This window comes from Cebus imitator, unplaced genomic scaffold (genome assembly GCF_001604975.1).
Source record: "Cebus imitator isolate Cc_AM_T3 unplaced genomic scaffold, Cebus_imitator-1.0 Scaffold31, whole genome shotgun sequence".
NCBI lineage: Eukaryota > Metazoa > Chordata > Mammalia > Primates > Cebidae > Cebus > Cebus imitator.
Window position 1 is genome coordinate 3,818,238 of NW_016107346.1, and position 26,844 is coordinate 3,845,081.

At 40.0% G+C, this 26,844-nt stretch overlaps 1 protein-coding gene across 12 annotated transcripts in view; it reads right to left on the reverse strand.

The window, feature by feature from the left end:
• PLCB4 (phospholipase C beta 4) overlaps window positions 1-24,445 on the reverse strand; it is a 395,299-nt gene extending 370,854 nt beyond the window's left edge. For 4 of the 12 annotated variants that reach the window (XM_037736900.1, XM_017523966.2, XM_017523968.2 and 1 more), the window contains exon 1: window positions 23,856-24,035. The gene's annotated coding sequence lies outside the window, so the exon portion shown is untranslated. Of the gene's footprint in view, window positions 1-752; window positions 890-23,855; window positions 24,036-24,219 lie in introns of those variants that run through there. The other 8 variants (XM_037736899.1, XM_037736897.1, XM_017523960.2 and 5 more) reach the window with 6 other exon arrangements.
• Between the last annotated feature and the right edge of the window lie 2,399 nt (window positions 24,446-26,844).

Genomic DNA, 26,844 nt, shown 5'->3' on the forward strand with positions numbered 1-26,844 from the left:
CTCATGATATAAACATGTCCCAATCCCTCTTTCCTGGAAATAGCTCCTGGGTGGTACAGAGTCACCTCACACCTATGAAGACAAAAGCTAAATGATAAGGAGTAGAGAGAAGGATAGAAGGAACCTGGTTCTCTGATGGCACTGCTGAGATGCCACATCTGCACAAAATGCTTAGATTCCTAAGCCTACATTTCTCTTAAACTTCTGTGAGTTTAGTCTGCTGTTTTCTATCATTAACAAACAAAAATATTATAAGATACACCAGCTATAACTTATTTTCCCCCTTTGTGTCCTCAGAAGTTGCTCCTGATTCAACTAACTATGATGCTTCCTATAACTGTTCAGTAACAGATACATCACCACTGCAGTAAGAACCTCATCAACAGTTTCCAATTGTCGATACTGAGGATGTCTCACCCAACAGGCTCACCAACAAGCTTCAGGGAGAATCGAAAAAGCATCAAAAACAACAAGGCACTTCACTCTACCAAGACACACTGTGCTTTCCTGAGGACCATTACATTTTGATATTAACAATGAAAAGAGAATGATGACAAAAAAGACAGCAATGCTATTCCAATGACCAAAGAAATGAAGAACCTTCTAATTTAAGACAGTCTTAAAAACCCATATGTCTCACAAAGAAAAGTAAATATTTAGGGGCATGGCTAGATTAAACATCAGAAATGGAACACCACTAAAAAACAGAAAACAAGAACATGAAGATGCCTCTTGAGGACTGAAGAGCTGACCTGATCCAAATGCTGTTACTCTGCTTTATAGGGCCTCAGGAATGCACCTTCTGTAGAACTTAAAATTCTATAGTAATTTCTGTTATCTGTGGATCTCTCTTGATACAACATAAGCTCCTAGACCTCAGGAAGTGAGCCTGTAACAAGTATTGACAAATGCTGAATGAATGAAGAAGCAAAACTATATAGAGATTACTTTTTCGAGAGACTTTATAAAAAGCATGCAGTCCTCAAAAAAAAAAATCTATAAGCATCACTTCTAGATATATAATAAACAGTGGAACTAATTGTATATTTAATAGTCAAATGTCTATAGAAAGAAAAGAACAGAACTACACCTAAGAGATAGCGATGATTGTATAATCCAGGTAAGGTGTTAGGCACTTTGCATCTGGTATTTCATGAAGTCTTCACCATTCCCCAGTTAGTCACTAGTCTCTCCCCTTTCACATGAGGACAAGTTCAGTGGGAGTCAAGGAGCTCAACTAAGGTCATATTGCTAGCAAAAGACACACTGGATATTCAAACCTAGGAAGATCAGAACCTAGGAAGGTCAGCTCTCATGTTTCTGTTGTACAATGCTGTTTCTGACTTTTCTCCTTATTAAAATATTATTTATAAACTGCATACCTACATTAGCTGAGGGAATATTCAAAGGAACCTTCAGTCTATGGCCAAAAACATAAGCAAGGTGAGGCTCCATTATAATCTCAGGCACAATTACTGTGTGCCCATATCATAAAACAGATGTGGCTCCACATGACCCAGCTGGTGACTTTCTCTAACTCACTTTACAGCTATAAAGACTTATAAAGTCTCTACATATCTATGGCATGTTTTTTTAAAAAGCCACCATGTACTTGTATGACCTAGAAACGACAAAAAGAAACCTATGAGTCAATGGCATTAGTTTCAGAAATCAGCCCTCTCCCATGTATGGTACAAACACCCAGCTCTCCTGTCACATTTATAGAACGTGTGGCACCAAGACTCTGGAGACCCTGGTCTCTGGGAAAGCTTATTAAAACCCACTGTGTCTATGAATACAACATATTGAATTGATTAAAGCAGTTTAAAATAATGATTTCATTTGAACCAAAAAGAGAAACAAATCTGTTGAAAGAAAAAAAATTTGAATGTATATTGCAACAGGCTCCTAACACTTTGCATTGAATAAATAACTACCTCTTTGAAGTTGATGAAAACCTCAGTGAAAATATTTATCCAGTAAACATGTCAGTGAAATAAACTGTGATGACTCCAAAGAAACTGAATTTAACAACTTTATAAATTCTCATGGAAAAGAAATAGAATCAGCATCCCCAAAACATTTGGTAATTATTTATATACAACATGCACACAGTCTGTGGTGAACGTGCAGAGATGCAAAAGTTAACTGCAGTATATTAGCTTAAACATGAGCTTCTTTACTCTGCCATTTCAGGTTAACTTTTCCAGCAATTTTTTAGTAACACAGAGTATTCTACAAGTCCTCATATCTACCACAGAAGCTATCTAACACCCATTTGAAAAAAAAAATACCAAAAATGTGTTAGAAGCCAAACTTGTTTTGGAATAGTTATTGGGTGATAAAAAAGGCTTCCATTTCTTCCTCCCCCTTTCTACTAGTTAGTTATCTATTATTTTAAGATTTCCCATACACATATCTTTGAAAAAATTATGATTTAGTAAAAGGATGTTGAGTCTTTTCCCAAATAATGGCTCGATTCTCTTTGGAAAGATAAACAGATCCTTCTTTTTTTTTCAGTTACCCATTTCAATACTTTCCCATGACACACACACACACACACACACACACACACACACACATTGTATTCTCAGTTAAATAACACTATAGCACTCACAGTTTTTCTTCTATACAGTTATTTTTCAATTTGTTCAATCTCCACCAAAGGCCAATGATTTTTAAAAAACAGGCTTCATAACTAAAGAAATGGAAAGAAGATAATTTCACAAAGACACTATCAGGTCATAGTTCAAGTAGAACTCTGCATAAAACTTCTTTGAAATCTCTGGTCCAAAACTTCAAGCTTTCTAGCAAATTAGGACTCCTTTATGACTGCTTAACTTGCTTAAAGTATACCTTGAAAAGTAGGACAAAAGCGTCTCCCATGCATTTAACCCCACATCAAACAGACACTGCCCCATTTACAACATGAAATATTGAGGTCCACATTAACTGCTATAAGCAATTCCAGGGTTAGAACTAAAAACAGGCTTAAGTGTGGAAATACTTCCTTATTCACCAGCTAACTTTATTTCTTTTTCCACATCTTAAAGTAATTCCCAACAACTGACGAAGGCTCCAAATATTATACAAATATCTAGTCTACAAATAAAGTTTTAGGAGTATATTAAGCAGATTTCTGATGATATTGGACGCAATCTTAGTACCACTTCCTACAAAGTCTAGCTATAAAAGGAATTAATAGTTTTAAACAAAAAAATAAGTGAGCTGATTAAATATAGATCAAAGGGAGTTCTAGCATAGAAAGACCAATTTTTTGTTACTCATGGAAAAAAATGTATCAATAAACAAAAAGTGATCTGGTGTTTCTCGTTCTGGCCTATACTGATTACCACCTATTAGAATTAGATTAAAGGTAGTTTTGCCTTCTTCCCTTCCTCTTTGTGTTTTTCGGTTATTTTCCAATTTTTTTTTAATAATCATATATTACTTTTATAAGCACCGAAGTTATTTTTAAAAATCTTAGACATGGCCGGGCGCGGTGGCTCACGCCTGTAATCCCAGTACTTTGGGAGGCCGAGGCGGGTGGATCACAAGGTCAAGAGATCGAGACCATCCTGGTCAACATGGTGAAACCCCATCTCTACTAAAAATACAAAAAATCAGCTGGGCATGGTGGTGCATGCCTGTAATCCCAGCTACTCAGGAGGCTAAGGCAGGAGAATTGCCTGAACCCAGGACGCGGAGGTTGCGGTGAGCTGAGATTGCGCCATTGCACTCCAGCGTGGGTAACAAGAGTGAAACTCCGTCTAAAAAAAAAAAAAAATCTTAGACACTACTGAGATATAATCTCCTTTTAATTAGGATAAAGCACATGTTAATATATTTTTAAATATATTGATAATTAACTAGTCAAAATTAAATTTATAACTTTAAAATAACTTATTATACCGTTACCTATACATTCTGGTACAAAATCACATTAAATGTTTTAAGTTTATTTTGTACTTTGAAATAAACTAATGAACTGATACATGCATTTCATACTCATCTATTTCTGCTCCAAAAATCAGGCAAAATTACCTGTTTCTTGTTCCAAACCACTCTTCTTTATCTGTGCTATTTATTATTTGCCAACCCTTAAAGTATGTTTTTTATATTTTATATTTTATATGACATCATTATGTCAATTCTTTCTCTGTTACATTAGGACTATAATATACATATTTATATGTCTGTGTACATATGCAGAAGTATATATCTATATATATTCTTCAAAAAATACATATATTTACATATATATATACATTTATGAATATACCTAGATGATCTATACTGTTTAGAGATTTCCAGCAGAAGTGCCTGTCAATCCAGCTTCAGGTTTTATATTCCTAGGCCAACCTGATCAACTAGTTTGACTAAGCAAACAGTAGTTGTAGATTCTATTTTTTTCTACCTAAGTGACCCATTGTTTAACCAAATCAGTAAAGAATGTTGCAGATTAGCAACCTCATTCCTCTTATTATATTGGTCACCCTTACCTTCCCTAGAGACCAATATCTTGCATCACCATGACTTGATTCATTAAGCACTCATTTGATACTTAGTATTTCTCATTACTGTGAGGGGAGAAGCTTACAGCATGTGGCAGTTCACAAATCACAAATGTAGCTGAAGGTTTAACACTTATCTGTGCACCTTACTATTAAGCCAGTAATCTCTAAATTCTTCTAAGGATGAGAATGGAAATTATTGTTTCAATTTTCTGCTAAAGTCTCAATGCCAAAGATGATGTGATGAGTTCCCTATATATGTCTATAGGACTTGCTACACATGACCAGGCCAGTCCAGAGGTCACCTCCAGAGTCTATGTATGAGAAGAACTTGCACTGCAGCAAACTCTTTAAAGAACATTCAACGGTTTCCTTTCCCTCTTTCTCTAACACCTCATAAGAAAGGCATAAAAAAAAGAAAAGAAAAAAGCCATAATAAATTGAGGCTATCTGCACTGACAGAGGCTGACATTCTATTCCCTGCCTGGATGCCTGCTTTAGGGCAGAAACCGTGGCATGTGTATCAGGTTGGTGGGCTGAGGCCACCTGCAAGGCAACAGAGCCCCAGTAGAAGTGGAAGCAAGCTGTGCCCTCAGGGTCTGATGCTGTTAAGATGAGTTTTCCTGTGGACCATGTGAATACTATGGAAGGTTGTCAGGTCTGAATGGTCCTGAAAAGGCTCCATCTGAGTGGGCTGCCTGGACAAGGGCACAGAGACACTCCAGTGATCTTCCACGGGAAGATCAGGAGCTGAAAGTCATACATGTCACCCAGGGATTCCAGTGCCCACAGCAAATAATGGCATGATGCCAAAGGACCTGCAAGGGCTCTCCAAAAAATCCATCAGAGTCTGTATGAGAAAGAACTGGCCTTGAAAACAAACAGCACCTGCTAAGTGCAATAGCCTTGGCCCCTTTTATGTCCCTCATGCCAACTCTGGAGGAGCCAGACAGTGGGTAAGAGATAAAGAGAGGAGAGTTAAACTAGAAATTCCTTTTCTTTCTTACTGCTGATCACTAAGCCTGGGCTCACGCCTAAGAATGGAAAAATGGGAGAAGCTATAAACTGGATAGGAAAATGGAAGTTTTGATTTACATTGTACTACATTGTTCCAATACTGTAAGATGACTATAGGATCTGTCGAAAAATATCATTTGAAGTAGAGCAGAGGAAAGAATAAGGCTATTTTCTGTTTACACCTTACTAAGTGTGACCCATTCAACAAACCAATTATATTAAGTACACAACCTATGTATAGTATATTATGTATAGCATAAAAAAAGCCTTGTGACCTTTTTTTACATAAAGTTAAGTCTGAAAGAAAACTGAAGAGATATCGAAAAATCAAAGTGTAAACGTAATATATTTCATTAAATGTTAACCACAGAATATAGCTATATCAATAACTTTAAATGTAAATGAACTAAACATCTATATGGCAAAGATTATCAGAATGGATATTTTTAAAGCAAGAATCAACTATATGCTCTCTACAAAAAGACACATTTTAAATGGAAACACAAATAGGTTGGAAGAATGAAAAAGGTTATATCATGCAAACAGTAAGCAAAATAAAGCTGAACTAGCTATATTATTAAGACAAAATAGGCTGGGCACAGTGGCTGACCATTGTAATCCCAGCACTTTGGGAGGCCAAGGCGGGCAGATCACAAGCTCAAGAGATCGAGACCATCCTGGCCAACATGGTGAAACCCCGTCTCTACTAAAAATGCAAAAACTAACTGGATGTGGTGGTGTGCAACCGTAGTCCCAGCTACTCAGGAGGCTGAGGCAGGAGAATTGCTTGAACCCGGGAGGCAGAGGTTGTAGTGAGCAGAAATCATGCCACTGCACTCCAGCCTGGCGACAGAGCAAGACTCCATCTCAAAAAAAACCAAAAAAGACAAAATAGACTTCAACACAGAGGATTACCAGAGACAAAGAGAAACCTTCATGATGATAAAATGGTAAATATAAAAGAAAGAGTTCTACAAGCCTAAACCCTTCATTTAAGAGAGCCAAGTACACTGAAACAGGTGATGTGAAATGACTTGCTCAAGAACACATCATCAGATAGAGCAATAGCCAGCTATAGTCACATCTCCCAATTCCCTTTTCAGAACCTTTTTCATATGATTGGTGCTCCTAATCTGAGCTCATTCAACATGAAAGCAACCAACTTATTTGATCAAAACCATCAACCTGGTAGCCAGGCAAAGACAGCCTTGAAGGAGGGAAAGACCACATGGAAGGGGAAGAAGAGGGTAGAATCCTGAGCAGGGTCTGACTCCAGGTTGAGGCACTGCACCGGGCTAGTTATGTGGCCCTGAACAAATTACTTAATTGGGCCTCAGTTTCTTTATCTGTACAATGAGGATACTGCCACCTATCTCACAGGATAGATATAAAAAATGACGAAGAGGAGGAGGTCAATGACTTGCCCAAGGTCACTCGGCTTGTCAGTTGCAAAACCAGGACCCCACAATGCACATCATACACACTCACAACCATTTTGCTAAACTTCCTCCCAAAGGAGGGTGCCTAGTGGAGCTCCTGACCTTCACAAGACACTTCAAAAAACGTTAGTTTCCTTCCCAAGATACCGATGCTGTACTTGCAAGTAACTTTACAAAGGTATTTGCACATAGGATCGTCACACAGAAACATATATCCTTTTCCATCTACATACATGAGTTTGAGATGATCACTTTTTCTCATCATGATGGCTTTGTCTCACTCTGTGTAAGGTCCTAAGGTAAAAGGGAGTAAGGCAGGCAGGGTAAAAATGTCAGTGATAATTTAATTTATATCGTCTCTTACATTCTGAATTGACATATTTTAAATCATCCCTCAAAAAAAGAGCTTAAACATATAATTTTGTTCAAAGGAAGAAACAGCCATTCCTCTGTTTTGTTTTATAATAACCAAAGAGGTGTCACATTCTCAGGACTGTAAACTCAACTTTCAGTTAGATGAAGGATTCTTCAGAAAATGAACTAATTCCCATGGGTAAGCCTGTGCTTCTAAGGCCAATCTCTGTATAATATGTTCAAGTATCTTGGCAATTTTCTGGATTATTTTTATTATGTAATTGAGGATGTTATACAAATAGGTGTGATTTACGATCACGCTGGGCTTTCTCTTTTCAGAGTCTAGTCAAGTATCATAAATGTCAAGGTTATAGTCAAGGTCAAAATATTTTCACCCCAGGAAAGTAGGTGTCAGCAAGGCAGTTAATGCCCACTTATGTTGCCTTATATAAGGCAAAACTTAAGAGTAAGACAAAACTTGATAATTAATGTTAAAAAATGCATTGCTTAGATACTAATTTTAGAAACAGCAGAATGCATACAAATCCAAAATAAGATATACAAAACCATGAAATTAGGAAGGCAAGTAAAATAACAGTTTGTGGCCCATGTCCTCATCTTACATATTAATTTTAGGACACATTTAAAAGCCTACTATGTGCTAGCTACAGTACAATGCTGATTTAAAAATCGAAACTGAATTATGACTGCTTGAAAGAGCCAAGTAGCTCATAACTAATGTATTCAAATAAACTCAAATGACCATTATCAGCTCATGTCAATCACTGAAAATTCACGCACACACATAAAGGAGAAGAATGTTTATTATGTGACCCCATTCTATACTGTAGCTATATCAGGTTCTGGATAGTATTTTAAACAAAATATATCATACTTACTCAAATTTATCCATTACTTATCTAATAAAATAGCACCATACTGGTTAAAAAGCTCACTCAAGTAATAATATTGTGAAAAAGGAACATCAATACATCCTTTTTTTATTTAAAGCAAATCAATGTCATGCTTTCTATTCAAGATATCTTTATATCCCATCTTTACATTAAATAAGGTACTGAATATAAATCATTCAGCAGGTATGTTCACTGTTTTATAACCTCAATTCTACAAATATTTTATTTCTCCATGGGTGATAAATTCACATTGAAATTAATAAATAAAATAACTCATTCATAGCACCTCCATTGTGCTGTTGGGTTTTTTCCTGACAAGCACCAAATTAAGCAAAACACTACAGTGTACTTAATGAAAATCTTATGATAATTTATTCTCCACACACAAAAAATTCCAAAGAAAAAGCACCAACTAACTAAATTGAAATTAAAATATTTCCTAGACTACTGTTAATATGCTAAGAAAACAGCCAAAATCATTTTTATTTTGTTTTAGAAAATTACCCCAGGACTTACATTGATAGCAGAAAAATCCAACAAATACACATTACTTATCAAATTACAAATTAGGCAATAATTCAAGTTCCTAATTATGGAAAAAGATTTGAGCTCATTTAACATGACATGTTTTAATTCTAAGACTCCTTCAAGAAGCATGTGAAACTCACATAGAAAAGAGAAATAAACAGACTAAAGAAACACATGATTTATCTCATCTCTGCCTGTAAACAAATTAACTTTTATGAAAGCTCAGTCAAAGCAAATACCCTGTAAACTAAACCAACTCAAGACAAAGATCACCTTTTGAAATCAGGAACATGTGTTCAAATGCCAAAATTATTATTTTGATATTTTGGTCTCTAACACTTTCTGTGTTTCTATATCACAAGGACTGCTTTCATCTACACGTAAAAGAAACCCTCCACTGTATTAGTTTTCTAGGACTTCTGTAACAAAATACCATAGACTGACTAGCTTAAACAACAGAAATTTATTTTGTCACAGTTCTGGAGGTTAGAAGTCCAAGATCAAGGTGCCAGTGCCGACAAGCATGGTACCTCCTGAGACCCCTGTCTTTGGCTTGCCGACTGCTACCTTCTCCCATGTCCTCATATGGCCTTTCCTCTGTGTCTTTGCAGTCACAGATGTAGCCATACAGATTCAGGTCAGGTCAACCTTATTTTAAAATTTGTCTATACCACTGATCAACCACATGACTCTGAGTAAGTGCTATAACTACCCATTTTTTTTTTTTTTTTAGTATCAAATGGTAGTAACTATAGCTAACCTGCATAATTGGTGAGAGAATGAAATGAGATTGTATTCTTAAGGCCCAAGGCACACTGCCTATGCCTAATAAATGCTGGGTTAGGGACCCAGCCTTAAAGAATCCTAGTAAATTTCAACATTTTAAAATATGGCAAAGCCATCAAGTAAAGACTCAAAAATATTAAAGAACTGGCTCCATTTCTCATGTATCCCATTCCACAGTGTGGCTCAAGCACCTGCAGAGCATGAGTGTGTGTGTGTGTGTGTGTGTGTATGTGGGGGGGGGCGGGGAGGGATGGACAGACAGACAGACAGACAGATAGACTTCCTTTCTGAGGGTCTCAAACCCTGACTTAGGGTAGGAAGCAGTCTTTGGCAAGCACTTATGTTCCCTGTACCATATCCCTTCTCCAGTAAGAAGGCTGCTGTCACCTCTAGAAGGAAATGGACAGGAACTGCTCTTGAGATATTCTAGACTAAAAACCCTGTTGACAAATGAGGCATACCTTCCAGGTAATTATTGTCTTAACCTTTCCAACAAAGTTGGGAGCATTTTGGTTCAACATAAAGTAGAACATTTCTAGAAGGCATCGGCTGCTCTTAATTAAGGAGTGGATTCCTCATGATCATCAATCTTTATGGAAAACCTATTGGTCTGCCATGTTTATAATACTGTAGCTGAGAAAATAAAAACTAACGTGACAAAATAGTTTGGATGAGCCTGATTCTAGCAGAGTCACTGCCATGATATGTATTAATACCCAAATCATCTGCACTTTAAAATTTCCTCATTTCCCTTTGGTAGCTGCACAAGAAATCCCTCTATGCTACTTATAACAGATGGGGAGAAACTTTAACCAGTTACTTTGAAATTATTTCAAAGGGAATGAAAAATGGACAGAATGAGGCCAAGCATAAGATTCTCAGAGGGCCTCACAGGTCCAAAAAGTCTCTAAATAAAAGGAAATATTCTCTATCTCTATTTCCAAGTGCCATGATGAAGTGTTTTCTGAACAGCTGCAATAACTAAACTATAATCCTCCTAAATGTTTTCTGCATTGAAATCTGAATAATGATATACCTAATAATTAACATACTTAGCACTTTTTCAACACAAAGCTAAAAGAAATCTGTGAAATCAAAATGTGAAGAAGACACCTCTTAAGTCCTAATGTTCCAAGCTTGGGAAGGGGGGCCTGGTAAAGACTGTCAAAGACACTCTTTTCACAAGATTCAAACTTCTATGAATAAAATTGCTCCCTTCTGGTTTTGGAACTATAAAAGATGTTCTTTCAAAAACAATATTCAGCAGAACATTTCCCTTAAATTAATTAATGGCTTTCTTGCTTTCTCTGTTTGGCATTGATGTATTTGCAGGTCATTTTGAAAATAAAATGCTACAAGAAAAGAAATGCAAAGCATTTTAAATTACCAAGAGTGTCACTTAATAAAATAATCTGATTAAATATTTTCTTCCTAAATTCCCAACCAAGTTTGAAATTAAGAATTTTTTTTTAATTCCAGGTTATAATGTACTGTAAGAAAAATAAGAATAACTTTATTAAAATCAAACTAATAAAATAGGAAAAACAATATGAGTGTGTGCCTATCAGGAATAAATGATAACCTATCTTCAGGGAAATGTCTCCTCTGAATCTACTATACTAATTACAATATAAGGATTTTTGTTACCAAAAATAATGAATATAGAATTTTCAAATGACTTATCATATTTCCAAATTGATTATTCTGCTACTTTTCGGTGACCAGTATAGTCATGAAATATGTTTTTCCTTAATAGGTCTGCAGATGGCTTTGGTTTACTTAACTTCGGCACTTTTTTTGCTTAATCATCAGATTGTTTTCCTAATTTACCCAATCTGCAGACTCTGCAATAATAGCATTTAGTTATTTATTCATTTAAGAGGCATCAACTTAGTCACTAATACGTACCAGATTGTTCCATTTCCCAAGAGAGTCCTGCTGCGGCTAAAATTTGCAAACTATTCAACAGGAGGACTAAAGTAGGGCACCCCACCTGGACTGGAGTGGAAATCAAGGAAGGCTTTACAGGAAGATGACAACTGCATGGGGTCTCTAAAGGCCTGTAGGAGTCATCCAGTTGAAGAAGGGGACTGAGTACAAAGTCACAGTGCAAAGGCACAGTGTCCACAGTGGAGCAGGCTTTATGTTCTCGGATTTCAACATCATGTAGTATAGGTGATGCAAATAAAGGAGTTAAAACTTCATCACAGAGGTCAGGCCGTGGACAGCTTACATTTGGCAAATTAGGAAAACAAATTAATCCTGATAGCAACAGGGAGCTGTTGAAGTATCTTAAAGGTAATGCTATAATAAGATTTGTTTTGTGCAAATTACTTTCACCGGTGTGGAGAATGGAATCAAGGGGCAAAGATGTAAACTTATAAAGTAGCTGTCTATTTGTCTGTCTCCTCCAGCATACTGTAAACCCCTGAGAGCAAGATGTCATTGTTAAAGTACCTGATGCTAACTTAATGGCCAATAGAAGACATGAATGAAGGCACAGATGAGGGAGTATAGAGACTGAATGAAAAATTCTTGGAAAAATCAAGGCAGGAAATTATGCAGACATAAATTCATTAGTGGCAATAGGAATGGAGAAAGGTGAACACAAATGAAGGCTATTAATGAGGTAGACTCAACAGACGATAGCTTGTTTCATGAAGACTTAGAAACTGGGATGAGACACAGATTTGGAGTGAAGTTGAGGACTTCTGTTTTGTACATTTTGATTTGAAAGTCCCCATAGACTTCAATGTCAAGATCCCCAGCAGACAACAGGATATATCTGGTGCTCCAACAAGAGAGAGGTCAGTGATACAGGAGTCTTCAGTAAATTGGGGATTATAAAAATGGTAGAAGTGAATGAGTTATCTTATACAGAAAGAATTTACAGGGTGAAGACAGTCAAAAGCAATATAGAGATCTCCAAAAAATACCATTTTAAGGACTGAGTGATGGAAGAGGCACTCGTGAAGCTCTGCCTCTACCATACGAAAATAGTGTATAATAGACAACCAAGCCTTGGAATCAGGGACTTCAAGAATCTATAAGGGTAAAAGTGCAAATGAATTAATCTAATGCCAATTCCTTCAGGATAAAGAAGTGATATGACTTTTCCAGAGTAATCAACTCTGAGAACTTGCAAAGTAGTAGCCGCTAATAACTATTATCTGTTTCTTCCTCTATGCAATTTGGAGGTAAGAAGAAATGAACTCCGATATTCCTTACAGTAGTAGTATTTTATGATTCTAATTAGGTTCCATTGCTTGTTCATTCAGGACAAGTACACAAACCAAAGAGCAGTCTTCACCTTTTCAAACAACAGGGCCAAGAAAACAAGAAAAATGAGTCTGAAATCTCAGAGTCTTACTGCCACACTGAACAAATGGGAAAATACAGCTTGTTCATTTCTACTCAGTGATGCTAATGATTCCATTAAATTGACTTCTTTGAAGGAAAATGACTGTTAATAACCTTAATTTCCTCCTAGTCTCTTCCCTCAGGTATCTGACATTTTAAATAAAATATTTTTATAAAATATTAAAAGCAAAGGAATTATATCTATCTTAGGAATCCAATTCCATATTGAGAAACTTTATGAATACCTTCTGTCTGTCCTATCTATAAGCCTACACTTTTGGTTAATCAGATAAATACATAATATTTCTTATTCTACGCATTTCCCAAGAAGCATAATCCCTTCCAAAGGAAACTAAAAAAGAAAAAAAAAAAAATTAATGTTACTGTAAGGCCCACCACAAATTTTACCGATACCAGCCATGTGGCATTGTAGAACATTCCCAATTTCAATTTCAATTTAATCACTGTAGATGCAGTTTTATTTTCTTAGTTCACAAAACCAGCCCATAAGCTTTCTACCCTGGACTGACCACTCAACCATGAAAACCTCTTTTCAGAGGGTAAGTGGGTGGGGTCTGCCATTGGCCTTCCCAGAACCATTCACCTACCTTTTCCACCCTCATTGTCCTCTCTCTTGCCCTCGGGCTTCTTGTCCCAGTTCGGCTAATAGAAGGCACCAGCCAGCATTTTGGGGACAGGCAGACAGTGAGGAAGGCATATATATATTCCCTTGTGTCCCCCTGGAGGGGTATTACAGGCTGACTGGGTAGCTCTTGCCAGCCTTTCTTGCCCCTTCCTTAGAGTAGGACTAACTCCCCATTGTTGCTGGGTCTTTCTTTAGCACTCGGTCTGGTTGCATTCCCTACACCTGCCCACATCTTCCAAGGGGTCCCTTTAACAAGCCCTCCTCAAAGGACTTGGCGTACACATGCCATCTGTTCCCCAGCAGGGCCTTGAATGAATGATACAGGTTGAAAGAGTGACCAGGTGGTGCCCTCCACTGTGCTTTCACAGACATTATCAAAGGAAATTTTCTGTAAACTGTGAAACGGTATAACATTTCCATGAGCAAAACCTAGCACAGACTTTCTTGAATATGCAAGGTTTCAATGCCAAGGAAATATGACTGTCCAACCATATTTCTACAATTCACAGTGTGTTGTAAAAATAAACATGCAGAAGGCATACAATCAGAATCTGAATGTCACTGCCAACCGAACCAGAATTTTTCTTAAAAATGAATATCTGGAGAAACAGATGAAAGGACTAAATCGATCTTTGGGAAACAGAAACAGTATTTCATTTTCCTGTCATTTATCTAATCAAAACTCACTAACCCTAACTGAGTCTCAGTCTTTCAAGGAATGTTGTAAAATTCTGAAATTTTATGAATGATTCATTTCATATTATTGATGACCATTACAGTTATCAAAGTAGTCCCATCTGAAAACAGTTAGAAATCACTGACCTAGATTTCCTGTAGTATTTCTTCCAATATCTCTTTAAGAGAAAACATGATGTAGTGGCCAGAAGCATTGGCTCACTTCTATAATACCAACACTTTGGGAGGCTGAGGAGGGTGGATCACTTGAGGTCAGGGGTTCAAGACCAGCATGCCAACATGGTGAAACCCCATCTCTACTAAAATATAAAAATTAGCCAGGTTTTGGTGGCGCACACCTGTAATCCCAGCTATTCGGGAGGCTGAGGCAGGAGAATCACTTGAACCACGGAGGTGGAGGTTGCAGTGAGCTGAGATCACACCACTGCACTACAGCATGGGTGACAGTGAGACTCCACGGCAAAAAAAAAAAAGGAAACATGGTGTAGTTTCTAATTTATATAGTCCTTTGTCTACATATCATTTCTAAAAAAACATGGACAGGGCAGGCACACTGGCTCACACCTGTAATCCCAACACTTTGGAATGCTTGAGCCTAGGAGTTCAAGACTAGCCTAGACAACATAGCGAGACCCTCTCTCTACAAAGATAAAAAATTAAAAAAATAGCCCGGTGTGGTAGTGTGCACCTGTGGTCCCAGCTACTTAAGAGGCTGAGGCAGGAAAATTGCTTGAGCCCAGGAAGTTGAGGCTGCACTGAGCTCTGACGGCACCACTACACTCTAGCCTGAGTGACGGAGCAAGATCCTGTCTCAAAAATAAAATAAAATGAAAAATTTTAAAAAACAAGAATCATGGACATCAAATTCAGGTATCCATTAAATAAAACTCATTAAATATCATTATCTCTTCATCTTCTCATTCTTTAAGTAAAAAGTAAAAGAGATTCTTAAATAACTAGTATTTGAAAATGTAAAGCTACAAACACACCTGGATAGGATTTTTTAGCAAAGAAATTAATTTTCCCAGGTCAACATCAACCTCTGATCTGTGTTGGCTATGGACCACCTCACTTCCATAACCACAGATTAAAGGATGTGTATGGACATGTCCCCGCTGGGAAGGGTTTAGAGTTTCACAGCTCACCAAATTAATCAGAAAACAGATTTTCATCTCTCTGATTCTACAAGATATGTCTTTCTTATAAGGGTTTTTACATTAGTCCCTTAATTGATAAATTTGTTTTGATTAAGAATTGTATTTTCAAGGGATTAAGGACATAGTCTGTTTCTAAAATCATTTCCTGGTAGGCCATATACAAGTGAAATCTAGCTGAATTAGTAAAGCAATGTAACAATGTCAGACATGCTGCAATTACAGGATATGTTCAGCTGCACAATCGGAGGTTCCACAAATTTCATGGAGACCTTTTTTTAAAGGCAATTCGACAGTGATCTGTCAAAATCTGAAGGGTGCATAGGTTTTTGAGAAACAGTTCCATTTCTAGAAATTTAGCTATATAAAAAATTCTCACACAGGTACACAAAGACCTTTGAACAAAGATCTTGAATCTTTCAGTTTGCAATAATGTCAACAGAAAAATGGTTAAATAAAGTACAGCACATCCATATTACCAAATTTTATACAATGTTAGAAATAACAAGATAACTAATACATTGACATGAAAAGCTCTCCATGATATACAGTTAAGTGGACAAAAGCCAGTCAGTCACAGAAAAAAAATGCCTACAATTATACAATATGATCCAGTTTATGTAATAAGAAAATGACATGTATACCTATATATGTAAAAGTACAGAGAAAAGGAGGGGAAGCAGCATTCTAAACTGTTGTCAATGGCTGTATCTGGGAATGCGGGTAGGTGGAAAAGGGTACATTACATTTTATTTCCATATTTCTCCATCATTGCTTCGATTGGGACATATTAATGTATTATTTACATCATTTAAAAAACCCAATGAAAACAAAAAAATTAAAAGAAATCCCAGAGAGGACTTTGGTGATTTGTCCAATAATAGTGTCTTGGCAGATATGAGAGAAAGCCATCCCAAAGGAACTGCACTTTCATTTGATCCAGCATGGTCTCTCGTTTAAAAGCAACAAGGAAAATGAGGGCTGTTAAGTGGACGGTACCTTGAAACACTAGCTTGCAGGAACAGATCTGCATTCTATATTTCAGGACAAATATAGCTCCTACCAAATAGCAGGGGGGACATCTTGTGACTGGTTAGAGTTCAAATCAGTGAGGCAAGCAAGAGAACCTCTGTGTCACCTATTTCTCTACACCTGGGTGTTCTATTTATTTATTTTTTTTTTTATTTTTTTGAGACAGAGTCTCACTCTGTCACTCAGGCTGAAGTGCAGTGGCATGATCTCAGCTCACTGTAGCCTCTGCCTCCCAGGTTCAAGCAATTCTCCTGCCTCAGCATCCCAACTAGCTGGGATTACAGGCACCTGCCACCATGCCCAACTATTTTTTGTATTTTTAGTAAAGACAGGGTTTTGCCATGTTGGCCAGGCTGGTCTCAAACTCCTGACCTCAAGTGATCCACCTGCCTCAGTCTCCCAAAGTGCTGGGATTCCAGGCATGAGCCACCACACCGGCCAGATGTTCTTATTTTAAAGGAGCACCATGAAATAGGAGAAAAAACCATGTCCTTCCTCCCTCAACTTTGTATATTTGCCAACAGCTTGGAAATGTGGGGTAAAGTGGGAGAATAAACAAGAAGAAATTCAGAATCTGAAATCTATGTACACTGGAAATAAATGGCCATAACAACCTTTATAAGAAATTTTACAGCCAAAAAAAAAAATAAATAATAAAGGGCAAAACAAAAACACTGACATTTTCTAGTACACAGCGTTTCTAGGCACTTAGAGTTAACAAAAGGCTCAAAATGGGAGCTCCTGAATCAATTCACAAACATGCTTTGTTTGGCCACACCTCGGGCTGACAGGTTTTTCATTTCAATAATTTCCTAACATTTTAAAATGAGAAGACTCCAAATAACTCTGGATTTCATGCTCCTCTTGAAAATGTAGAGACACTGGTAATCCTGAGCCCTAGGCCCACCTGGCAGAAACCTGTCAGACCCAAGTGTTAGCTTCTCCATGGGAAGGGGTCCAATGGGACCCCTGGATGAGCTCAAGCCTCACCACTCCCTAAGGTCTCTAACACCTGGTCAGCCACACTGCACCTTTCACTTACCTGGCTCTTAGAGGAATCAGAGTAAACCACAACCTCATTGAAACGATGAGGAATTTCATCAGGTAAAAACTGACCTTCCAGAAAATTAAAACTATTTGTTTAGGCTGCCACGAAGTAGCATTTAGTAATCTCCTTATCTCAGATTTAGTTTTAGAATTAGATAAGAATGCACAGTTTTATCCTCAACTTCTTATTTCCATATTCACAGCAGGATTGCCAGAAGCTTTTGTCATATCTCAGCCTAATCACTTAAATTATCACAAAACTTTTAATGGTAACAAGCCTTTCTGCAGCAGGTACCAGCTTAATGACAGGTAATACACAGTATGGTGGTCAGAAGTTGGAGCTCTGATGTCAGCCTACCTGAGTTTCAGTCTCCATTCTAACTTCAACTCCCTGGGATGATTAACTTAACTTCTCCTAACCTCAGTTTCCCCAAATGTAAACTGGAGATGCTTTTAGGACACACCCAAAAAGGCTGCCAGAAGGATTAAATAAAGTGGCACATTTTAAGTGCTCAACAAATGTCTGTTGTTTTGTTCCATTTTGTTGTTGTTATTATAACATAAAGCAGGGAAGTTGAGTGCTCTCGCAGAAACTCCATGGGAAAATGACAGCTATGATGGCTTCCCCTAAACAGCAGAGACCCCTAATTCTTCCAGTGGAGGCCTTTCTCCCTCCAGGCCTAAATGGCTTTATATATATATATAAATACAAATATATATGTATATATGTTTATACACACACACACACACACACACACATATGTTTTAAGCCAAGCTGGAAGACAGATACCCTGGGGACAGCATCTGGTTCACTGAGTTATATTCTGAAACACCACAATCACAGAATTTTGAAGCTACTAGGACTGAACTAATGTTAGGTTCCTCTGTCCGAATGCAGTCACTGGGCTAGGCAAGTCCAAAGGAAGATCTGGTACTTTATGGTGGTCCTGTGGGGTGACTGAAACTTTCTGCACTTGCTGAATGGCAAAGCAAGAGACCCTTACAAGTTGTATGGATAAGGTCAATGCCATCTGCCCCTATAAAGGAGAACAAGAAGAGAGCCATAACACTAGCACTATGATTAGAAGAAGGGGCAGAAGCACTTGTTAAACATGATTTAATTGTTCAGGAGCACAAGAAGGGGCAATGTAACTTAAAGTAATGATTTTCCTGGCCCAAGGGTATTTTGTAGCTTGAGGTGGAATTTCCCAATCCTGGGCACACCCAAAGATCCTGGGATCCTTTGAGTAGCTGTGGTAGCAACAGTAACAGTACACTGCATCATTCACAGTGCAGCTCCAAGCACTGTTGCCCCATAAGATTATTCTCCTCATTTTTCAGATAGGGCAACTGAGGCTCAGAGTGCATGCCCAGGGTCACACAGCTAAAACAGGTTCATCTGTCAGCATTCAAGCTACAACAGGGCATTTGTTAGGATTCAAGCTAAAACAGGGCATTTGTCAGAAATTCAGTGTCTGATTCTAATGCCTGAAGGTCTCAGCAACCACTGCTCAGCACAAACCCACAGTGAAAACACCCACCAGCCAGCTGCCTCTGGGAGGAAGCATTTCTAGAGCACATGGTCTTCACCTTGTATGGGCCATGAATGCCCTTAGCAATATGACAAATTTTATCGACCCTTCTCAGCATGATTTTATTTATTTATTTATTTATATTTATTTATTTATTATAGATGGGGTCTCATTCTGTCACCCAGGCTGGACTCCACTGATGGTATTACAGCTCACTGTAACCTTAAACTCTTAGGTTCAAGAGATCCTCCTGCCTCAGTCTTCCAAGTAGCTAAAATTACAGGCACGTGCCACCAAACTCAGCTAATTTCTTTTATTGGTATTTTTTGTATAAACTGGTGTTATTGTGCTACCTAGGCTGGTCTCAAACTCCTGGCCTCAAGTCATCCTCCCACCTCAGCCTTCCAAAGTGCTAGGATTAGAGGTGTGAGCCAGCATGCCGAGCCAGGCATAAGATGTTTAAATATATAAAAAGTACAATGGAAATCAATCTCACTGAAATACAATTATCAAAATAACGTTTTAAATGAATATGGAAGTAATATATGTGTTTCTCTTCAACTCACTAAATACCAAGATTTAGTAGTAGCTCTAACACCTGTCCCAATTGTCACTTGGAAATGAGTGAATTTAAAAATGTAATTCATTTGCCAGCTACATTCATGGGCCCACCAAACTGCATCCTTAGCACTCCATGGAGTGGTCCTAAGAAGAACTCCTGTTCTAGAGAAGAAAAGGAGATGACAAATGTAAATCAGGGGTCTGTGGTCTCTTCTGTCTGGATGAGTTGCTTACAGTTACTTCAAGTTGCTTTTTTCTTCCTGTTTCTAAGGAAATGGCTACTTCAATTCACTCATGTCTGGGAGCCAAAGACAGGCTTTAATTGTTCAGGAGGACAAGAAGGGCAATGTGTCTTAAAGCAATGATTTGCCTGGCCCAAGGGTATTTCCATAGCTAGAGGTAGAATTTCCCAGCCCTAGGCACACGGAAAGATTGTCCTTTGAGCTGTGAAGGAGACTCCCAGGAAAGGGGAGAAGATAACACTATCTAATGGTCACATGCTGTGTGACATTCTCATTGAAGGTTTTCTAAGTCGTGGTTAAGTGAGGTGTTCAGAGAAAAACCTTCTGATTTACGTCCCTTTCAACTATTTTGATTTAATAAAGGAATGGAAAAGTAGACAAAGTTCATGCAGGGAAAATACTCTGCTGGTTATTCATTCCCTGGAACATAAGGATCTCCTAGCTGAGATTTGAAAACAGTTGAGAACATTTCTACTTTCATCTCCTCTAGAAACTTGGGTTACACCTTCAGCATAGAAAAGCACCCAAAGGTGTGAGTTTCCACCCAGACTGTTCCACCCAGAAAATGGGGTTTGGGAGTGGTTGTTGCAATGGAGTGAAGTGGGCTTTGCAAATAAAATTTATTCCAAGGTGATATTTTCAAAGCAAGCTTAATTCCAACCAAGACAATGCAAATGTCACACTCACCCACTCAGTAATACATAAACACCCAGGTCTGCCTCCACTGGCAAAGAAGTAAACTCATTTTTATATTCAGTTAAAGAATCATAGCCTAGAAACATGTAAAACCTTTATATCATTCTAAGGTATAACTAGAAAAATAATATTACAATTTGAGAAAGTATTTTTACTTTAAAGGGTGAGGCTTTATCAAAAGCAAAATTATTAAACAAACAGATACTAAGGACTGGAAGAAAGAGCTACACAAGGTTACTCATTTCCCCAATATGATAGGGAAATAGGAAAATATGGAATGGACATCACTGAGAATTAAGCAGCGTCCTTGCAAACACAGTTAACATCTGAAAACCAATAGCAAAACCACAGAAAGTCACTGCTACTGCCCACCAGCGATGAAAAGCTGTATTTATTTCCCAACAGGCAGATAAGTCTCCCTGACAGACACTAATATGGCCTACAAGTTCATATATTACCAGGTGAAAAGCAACTATTTTAAAAACTTCAATCTGGACATGAAATACCAACTGTGATCATTAAAGCGTCTCCATTAGTCCTTGACCTCATTTTGCACATCAAATGCAGAAGTTCTTGGTTTATGGGGACTCACTGTGGTAGACAGTTTATTAAAAGACCTGGGTCGTTGGTGCTAATCAACATGCTGTTTCACCCTTACTTTATAAGTGATCACAGACAATATCTAGTCACAGCCTGCTACATAATTTTAACTTTCAAAGAAAATTTATACTTCCCAAAAAATAGCTGAGTTCACTAATAAGTGTGGAGGACATGAGAAATACAAAATCTTTCTTACATTACCTAAGTGCTCATATCCGAAAAGATAAAATTTACTCTCAACATAAGATTTCGAAATAAAAAATCAAACTCAGCTAATTACTGTTTTTTCAAAACTCTGCAAAATTTTTTCATTAATTCTGTTACTTGAGTTTGCCAGCTACAGCTGAAAAACTGGGGATGCAAATTCAGACACTAAACTCAGAAGCTAATTTCACTTATATTGTTACATCGTTTCACAAATTAGCATGCCAATGTGATTGCAAGGAAAACAGCACAGCAGCCCTGAAGCTCACTTTCACCTCAATTTTACTTAGAGGGTGGGGTAGTAAAGACGAATACCAGGCAAGCATTTAGTCATCATTTCAATTCTTAATAAATCAAACCCCAAAATGAATTTAGTGGTATCTTAGGAAAATACCGTGTTCATTGAAATTGCCAAATATAACTGTCCCGTGTTGCCAAAGTCAGCAATATACTCTTAGACAGTTGTGTATAATCTTGGGAAAGGCAAACTAGCTGTACTACAGGAACTGAATGGACTCTGCTGTGATGAAATACTTCGGAGCTGATACAGGTTTTCAAAATCTATTTCTGCAAAAGCTTTTTGGTAACCTGTTCACCTTTTCAACTACGATATTTCTTTATCTCATAAGGCAAAAACATACCGCCTCAGGATTCCAGGACATATAAGCAGTTTAACATCACTCACATTTTCAGGCATACAAATATAAAACTTCCAACAGACTATTTTAGAACAAAGCTTTCTGCGTGGGTATGCATTTGCAAAATAAAGGTAGAATTATCCTGACAGATTTAAATGTGTACCCAGTGATCAAATGGAGTTAGAAATTCTGTTTTGACAGTTACTTGCAGAACAACATTTTCAACAGCGATTAATTCAGAGCTGGGTAGTGATATCACCAAAACTAAATCAAAACTAAGTTCCGATTGTTGAGTGATAGTATAGTTGAAAGGAAGTGTAGTCCATAAGCTAACACATGGTGCCTTTAGAAAGGTTATAATATGTCACATTCAAAAGGTTACTCGTTCTGGCTGCAAGTCTTATGTTCGTCAAAGTGTCAATAAAAATGTTTTGCCATTTCAAAAAGTGATTTTTTATGAAAGCAGCTGTTCTCCAAAGATGGCAACCATTTATTAAACTTCTACAGTTCAAAAGGAGGATGATATGATAGATCAGTATTTCAGGTGAAAACCATGCAAGATTGTCCTATGAAAAACACAGCATTCTGGATTACATAACACAGTCAGGGATTACACCACATGCCCCTGCTGCGCAAGACTTTTGATCTTCTGTATGATTCTGTAACTTAAGTCACTCAAATTTGAAGAATATAAAATATGAGGGTCTCAGTCCAACCACACATTTCTGAAAATAGCAGTCTTGAAAACAAAACAAGAATAAAGTTAAAATTTTACACACACACACACACAATTTTTCTATTCTGAAGAGCATAGTTGTTCAGACACTTTCTTAACCTCCTTGGAGCCTCCCCAGGTAAAGTCACCAGTTGCTTTTCTTGGTCATGTTTACATTATAAATCTGATTTCTCTTTAAAGGGGAAACTCAATACCATATTTTTAAATGATATATAGCTGCCTATGTTTGAAAGACATTATTGCCAGCCAAAAAGAGTTATTAAACAGCTATCTCCACACTTATAACTTAAATATATAGAAACCTATGTGTCACATTTATGAAAAAAAATGGTGACCTTTACTGAAAGTGCTGGCCAAAATTAAATTTCAAATACATGTTTTAGAACAACAGCTAGAATCACTACAGAAGGAAAAAAAAGTTAGAAGAGTAAGGTCATCTTTCAGATACATCCATATTTATGGAGACTACAGTGGACAGTTGTATTTCTCTCCAGGAAAATGATAGTTTTATGACAGTTTTATGATTCTAGATAAAGTTGCACTTAAACACACTTGGAAATTGGAGAATTCCATATTTCTATACTTCGATTCAGTACCATCTACAAAGTCTACACTCAGAAGTATTGTACTATACAGAGTCTAATTGGTTAAGGCAAAAGCAACTTTAAAATTCTGAAAATAAGGATTTCCTTCATTAGCAGGCTTTTAGGAGGCCCAAACCCTGCCCCCAATGAGTGCTAAGCCTGTCAGTGTTGTTTTAAGTGGAAATGGTCAATCATTTCTATGATTTCTCCAGAAGAGGCAAGAAAATCCACACGCATACACATTTACATGCGTTGCACGGTGCCAACTATTTCCAACCAAAATAATCATATACACGTCGAGCCGAGCTATTTCTAGCCCAGAAGAGGGTGAACGTCTGGAGAGAGTCTGAGGAAACCCAGCAGAGGAAGACTACAGGGGAAGGGGGATGGCGTCTGGGTCCCCTGCCTCCGGCGCGCAAAGGGCGCCTCGCACTCGGCACCTGCACTGGGTCCCCGCTGGGCATCCGGGTGCGCGCGCGCGCGCGTCCCGGACGCACCCACGGAAAGCAAACAAGCCCCGAGGGCCAGGGCGGGCGGGAGCATCCTCGGGCGGGACCCGAAATGCCTTTTCCTACCTGTCACTTTGCCTGGAGCTGCTGCCGGGGATGCGGCGACGGCCGCGCCTGGAGACCCCGTGTGTACGCGCGAGTGTGCGCGCGCGTGTGTGCGTGTGCGTGTGTGTCTGTGTGTGTGAGATCTTGTTGGCGGTGCAGCTCACTTGCTGCTCCCGGCGCCACCACCCCCTCCCAGCCATAAAGAGCCGCCGCCAAGCCCCCTCCCGGCGAACCCCAGTCCCGCCCTCCCGCCCGCCTCCGCCCCCCCCTCCGGGCTCCCCGCCTCCCCGCCTCCCCGCCTCCCCGCCTCCCCGCCTCCCCGCCTCCCCGCCTCCCCGCCTCCCCGCCTCTCCGCCTCTCCGCCTCCCCGCCGCGCGGTCCTTACCTCAGCCGAGGGCGGGGGTCTCCGCTGTGGCTCCCCGGCGAGCCCACGGGGCAACGCCGACCCGCCCGCCCACCGCCGGGCCCTGCGCGTCCCCGGCTCCGGGTCCCGCCGCCCCTCCGCGGCCCGCCGCTCCCTCCTCGCCTGCCCCCGAGCCTCCCTCCTTGTTCTCGCCTCCCGGCTCCAGAGCCCGAGCAGTCGCCTCGCAGCCCCAACCTGCCCAGGCTACGGAGCATGCCCAGTGCGGCGCGCCCGGGCTGGGCTGGGGGTGGGCAGGGGCCGGGCCGGCCGCCCGGTTGCCTCGAGCCCGTGTGGCGGGGAGGGGGCGCCGGCTGGGTCGGGGACGCAGCCTCGTGGGCCGGGGGCCGAGCGGCCGAGGCGGGTGGAGGGCAGCGCCGGGAGGAGGTGGGTGGGGCGTCTGGGGAAGCCGGCCCTCAGCGCGCTCCTCTGGGGTCTCCCTGGCGGACCCAGCGGCGTGTGCCCGGAGCCCAGAAGTCGGGGGCACACTGGGTGGCGCTGGGCGCAGAACCCGGGAGTCGGGGGCTGGGAAAGCAGCAGCATCCTCGGATGCGAGACCCGCACCCCGCTTTGGGCCATGTGGAAGGGGGTCAGGACTGGCCAAAACGGGGCCCCCAAAGCCGTTGACTGAGTGGCGGACATGCTTATTTGTTTATATTCGGTTTCATAACCACATACAGCGCTTACAATGCGTCCTGCAGTGTTCTGAACGCCTTTTATTCATTTAATCCCTAAAACAATCTTCCAAAGCAAGTACTACTACCTCTTTTTATTTCGCGGGTCTTACACGGAGCCACAGAGATTAAGTGATTCCAAAAAGTCTTCCCACAAGTGCAACCTCAGACATACAAATACCCCAGACTTTGCTCCCTGGGATGCCGGGGCGCTGCTCCAGCCAGTTACTGGCTTTCCCCGGCTCTGCAACAGCCCCCAGGTGCCTCCGAGTCACACTCACACCCAAGCCCTAATAGTGTTCAGTCTGGCACCATCCTTCCTTAGACCCTAACAAAGTGCTCTAGGACTTCGGAGGGCTCCCTCCTCCCCAGGCCACTCCGCCTCCTCCTCTTCCCGGCCGGCGGCCACCAAAACCCGGAGACGTGGCACCTGCGCACTGGGGACTGGGGCCATGCTCGCCGCTACACTAGGCATGCTCAGCCGCCACAGCCGGTCCGGCTGGCCAGGAGGAAAGAAAGGGACAGATGGGGCGTGAAGTGTAAGAAATGGAGGGGGAATGTGTGTGCAAACAATAGTCCAGGCTCTGATGGACAGGGGCAGTTGCAGATGCAAAAGGCTCATTTCCCTGGCACATCCTGGCCATTTCTAGGCAAGGCTAAGAGATGGGGGGAGTAACCATCAAAAGTTTAACCAACTGGGCATCTTTAAGCAAGAGAGGGCTGAGGCACCACTGACCATTCCCCAGCTAAACTACTAAGCTGTAATTTTAGCTGAGCCCGGAAAAAAAAGTTCCTCAGTAGCTGAAACTGTCTGCCTGTGAAGAAGCCAAGAAAAATATTCCTGACCAAGTTTCCCTGCAAGATTGGAAAGGAAGGATCCCAGGGAAGGGCTGGTGGCTCTTCACTGTTAGGGATGTTAAAGATGTCGTGATTTTAAGTGATTCCAGCAGGGCAAGGCAGTGCTTCTCAAAGTGTAATGGGCACACAGGTTGCCTGGGGATCTTGTTAAAGTCCAGATTTTGATTCAACAGATCAGGGGTGGGATCAGAGATTCTGCATTTCTAACAAGCTCCCACACCATGCTATGTTGCTGTCTTTAGATCAGATTTTTAGTTGCAAGAGGTTAGGGCAGTATTGTAGGCCTGTTCTTTATTTTATATGTATAAGAAAACTAAGGTTCAAAAAGGTTGTGCAATTTGCCCCCAGGTCACATGGCCAATAAGTAGTATCACTAGGCTCAAACCCAGTTTTCCAGGGCTACCTGTGTATGTTCCTATATTCCCTAGGTATCATTCACAGACAGATGAGCTGAAGCAGTCATCTGTGTCTTGACAGGTTTTTGTTTTGTTTTGTTTGAGACAGTGTTTTGCTCTTGTTGCCCAGGCTGGAGTGCAATGGCATAATCTCGGCTCACTGCAACCTCTACCTCCTGGGTTCAAGTGATTCTCCTGCCTCAGCCTCTTGAGCAGCTGGGATTACAGGCACCCACCACCACACCAAGCTAATTTTTTGTATTTTTAGTAGAGATGGGGTTTCACCATGTTGCCCAGGCTGGTCTTGAACTCCTGACCTCAGTTGATCCACTAGCCTCAGCCTCCCAAAGTGCTAGGATTACAGGCATGAGCCACTGTGCCCAGTCTGACAGTTTTTAACAATAGAACAAAATATTGGTAGATAATGCACCCAAACATACTTAACATATCAGTTAAGGCTTACTGTGTAACAAACCACATGAACACATAGTAGCCTGAAGCAACAATTATTCATCAGCTCACAATTCTGTGAATCAGCAACTAGAGCTGGAATCAGCTGAGCAGTGTTGTTCTCCTGGGCCTACTCATGCAGCTGCAGGCATGCAGAGCTTGGAGCCTCATCTGGATGGCAAGGATGACAGGCTATTCCCATATGGCTTCTTCGTCTGGTGAGTTCCTAGTTC